The 4116-nt window shown below is 42.7% G+C and overlaps 1 long non-coding RNA gene across 1 annotated transcript; it reads right to left on the minus strand.

The window, feature by feature from the left end:
• Positions 1 to 575: 575 nt before the first annotated feature.
• On the minus strand, positions 576 to 2225 carry LOC143516292 (uncharacterized). The gene is made up of 3 exons (XR_013131642.1): positions 1994 to 2225; positions 1587 to 1686; positions 576 to 1448 (listed from the first exon to the last, which is right to left on the minus strand). It is a non-coding gene; the product is annotated as an uncharacterized LOC143516292 (long non-coding RNA).
• Positions 2226 to 4116: the final 1891 nt, after the last annotated feature.

Genomic DNA, 4116 nt, shown 5'->3' on the forward strand with positions numbered 1-4116 from the left:
TCCAAAAGTAATTAGTTACATTACTTTTCAAAAGTAATCAGAAAAGTTACACTACAACTACATTTTAAACAAGGTAACTTGTAACTGTAACGAATTACTTTTTTAAAGTAACTTACCCAACACTGCGCTCAACTCTGTAGTAGGTTGACCCAGACAGAAGCGCGTTCACGTGTAACTATAAAAGGCATCCTTAATGGAACACCGATAAATAAGATATATCATAGAATTAAATGCGAAAATGAGCCGAGCATCGTATTTCACACCACTGTAGCTTGAAGTATTAATGACTGCGTATGCAGAATATTTAGATATTATTAAACGTAAATGTAATACTGCGGTAGCTGCTAGAGAAAGGCAGTCAGCATGTCAAAAAATTGGCAACAGAGTTAATGCGTGAGTGAAAATGATATTTTTATATTTAGCAGAAGGGCACGATTATATTATTATATTCTCAACATTTATAATACTGTATTGAGTTTTAAAAACATTTTTAAATTGAACACTTACTAATTCCAGGTCTAATCCGAGTGTGAAACTCACATGGCATTAGATAAAAATTAAGTATAAGAATATAGTACAACGTCTTATGTGTACAAAAGACTGTTGTCAAATTTGCATGCCAAATTATAAATAAAATACTGTTATTTATTTTTTTCTGAGCCTTTAGTTTATTACATTTATTGGAGGGAGTCTCACCTGCATTACTTATATTTGACATTAGATGGCAGTGTTAATGCACCAATGTCCAGTTAGCATTTTATGTTCCTGCTGTCATTGAGAACCTGCCTAATGACTCAAAGAGCAAAGAGCAGTACACTCTGGTTTACGCAACAGTCAGCTGATTCTCAAGAGCGCACGCTCGGTCTGTTGTGGCAGTGTAAGTCAGACATACTCCGTTACAAGCAGCACTAGAGTGAATGTCCCAAACTGACTATGCGTAACATCTATCGCGTTCTCGCCCAACTATATGATCCTCTGGGTTATATAATTCCACACACAACCAGAGCTAAGATCATAGTGCAGCGTCTCTGGGACACGAAGAGAGGTTGGGACGATCCCAATCTCCCTGAAGATGTGCTTCAAGCTTGGAGGACATGGGAACGAGAGCTTCTTCAGTTGTCTCAGATCACACTACCCAGATGCTACACTAGGTTCTAGCACCACCAGTCGGACCATCCATGTGTTCTGTGATGCCTCTGAACGTGCTTATGGATCTGTGGCGTACTTGCGTACTGACAGTGGTAATGGACTAGTTCAGGTGGCGTTCCTGGCGGCTTGGTCCAGAGTTGCACCAAAGATTATTATCCATACCCCCGACTCGAGTTATGTGGAGCTTTAACTGGAGCACAGTTAGCCTCAGTGTTGCTCAAAGAACTCACCATCCAGATCCAAGAAGTTGTATACTGGACAGGTTCCACCACTGTGCTCCACTGGGTCCAATCTGACTCCTGCAGATTTAAAGTATTTGTAGGTACGAGAATCGCAGAGATACAGGAATTATCAGACATCAGAGCTTGGCACTATGTTTGTTCATCCTCTAACCCAGCAGACGACATCACAAGAGGGAAAACGCTGTCCCAACTCACCGGAGTGAGTCGCTGGAGCAATGGACCCCTCTTTCTCCTGCAGCCATCTGATCAGTGGCCTAAGGCATCATTTGGTCAAACCACAGAAAGAACAGAGGAGCTGAAAGGCACAGTGTTCTGTGGTTTAACGACTGGTACAATGAATCCAGCTATCCCAGATGTTCAGCAGTTTAACACATTCTCTGAGCTACTGGAAGCTACTGCAACAATGCTCCATGGTGTGGTTGGTGACACGTCTCTCACTGCAGATGACTATTACAATGCTGAATTAGCACTCCTCAGAAATGCACAGATGGAGAGCTTCCCTGAAGAGGTGACATTACTCAAAGCTGGTAAGGCTCTCCCATCTACCAGCAGAGTACTTACACTAGCCCCTGAACATGATCAGACTTCCGGTTCATGCTCACCTTCGAGTTGGAGGTAGGCTCCGCAGATGTGACGATCTAAGCCCAGATGTGACGCTCTAAGCCCAGATGTGACGATCTAAGCCCAGATGTGACGATCTAAGCCCAGATGTGATGATCTAAGCCCAGATGTGCTGCATCCCATTCTCCTTTCCTCTGACCACCCAATATCCAGGCTCTTGATTCAGCATTATGACAACCAGCTACATCATCCTGGAGCAGAGCGTGTTTTCGCAGAACTGCGCAGGAAGTACTGGTTATTGAGAGGCAGGGAAGTGGTTAAGAAGCACCAACGTAACTGTGTGGATTGTAGGAAATGGAGAGGCAAACCTCAAGTCCCAAGAATGTCAGATTTACCTCACTCCAGCTTGCGGCTTTTCAGACCTGCCTTCTATTCAACAGGAGTCGATTGTTTCGGCTAGTGAAGTGCTAGTGAAGGTGGGATGACGCACTTAGAAAAGGTGGGGTATCCTGTATAAGTGCCTTACAACTCGAGCTGTTCATCTTGACTTGCTTCCAAACATGGACACAGACTAGGGGTGGGCGATATGGGAAAAAAATAGTATCACGATTTTTTTCATAAAATCACGATTTTGATTTTTTATCACAATCTTCCATCCAAAAACAAAAAAAAAATTGGGGCTACAAAGCTTTCTTTTTAAGCAGATTTAAATGAAGGATATTGCAATTTTCCATGTGCAAACATTGTAAACAAAAAATGTAAACAACACACGTGACACTGTGTCATGTAGGGCTACGCCCCCTTCTCCTAGCTGTCACTCCGGTTTCCCTGTTCCTCGTATCTGTTGTTCCCTGCTCCTTGAGCCCGCCTTGTTGTGTGTTTCTATGGTTTCCCCATATCTGCCACGCCCATTTCGTTATTGTCTTCACCCGTTTCCATAGTTGCCAGGTTTGTGGTTTTCACGCCAAATTGGGCTTGTTTGAAAATCCAGCCGCGGGTAAAAAGTCGCGGGGTGCGGTTCTTTGGTTACTTTTGAGTTGGGGCACCACGGGGGTTACAAGTCAACGCAAAGAATCGATCGCGATATAATACTTAATTTGTCTCCATTTTAAACACTCGCTACCCCCCGTCAACTACTTTGTACTAGTTTAGGCTGCTGAAGGGCGGGTTTTACACTGACTTTGTTCGGGATATTTTTGTAGGACCTGGCAACCCTGCCTGTTTCTAGTCTAGTTCAATGTATTTATAGTCCCCGTGTCTCCCATGTCGGTATCGGTTATTTTGTGCTACTTACCTGTTTATTCTCTTGCCTCGTTCGTGCTCAAGTGGATTTAACTGTTTCTGTTTCGTCTTCGTCGTAAGTACGTTCAGCCTAGTCTTTGTTTCCCCTGCCTTGTTTTGTTCTTTGTGCCACCATGCCCGTTTATATTTCATGTTCGGACTGCCTACCCGTTATGACCCCTGCCCGGTATTATGACTCTGCTTTTGGAGTTCCATTCAATAAATCTCGCTCTCCTCAGCGTTTGTGTCCGCCTCCCTGCTCTGCGTCACGCAGTTCCTTACACTGTTAAAGTGCACTATTGCACTAAATATTTCCCAGCACTTTAAACTTAAAGTTAAATATTTATACATATAGTCGAAATGATTCGATATAATTTGCTTTTTTATCACATTATTTAATGGTGGTTTATTTTCAAAACGCCCAATATTAACGTCTTCACGTTCTCTCATGTTTCGTACTGGAATTACAAACGTAATACAAGAGAACTGTTCAGTCAGATAGATATTTGTTGTGAAATGAAGTAGTTACAATTTCAAGCATTTTCAAGTACTTTAGCCTAAATTCCAGCACTTTTCAAACCTGAAACACAAAGCAACATTAAAATTCGTCAAGTAAATGTTCCTTCCCCTGTTTTTGAGGGATGTTTCTTTATACTACCACATATCGTTCGCGCGAGGTGTGGCGGAGTCATGCGGTCACGTGTGAGGTGGCTGCCCCCGCTGCCCGCATTGTTTCACTTTCGGCATATTACTTGGGATGTCTACGTCTCAAGTGATTGAATAAATTTTTTGTACTGGCATCGGACGTTTTTAACGTGTTCTTTGCACACTTTACATATCGCTGTAGTTTGGTCTTGGTCAGTGGAAGAAAATCCGAATCAAT

This window comes from Brachyhypopomus gauderio, chromosome 6, assembly GCF_052324685.1.
Source record: "Brachyhypopomus gauderio isolate BG-103 chromosome 6, BGAUD_0.2, whole genome shotgun sequence".
Taxonomy (NCBI): domain Eukaryota; kingdom Metazoa; phylum Chordata; class Actinopteri; order Gymnotiformes; family Hypopomidae; genus Brachyhypopomus; species Brachyhypopomus gauderio.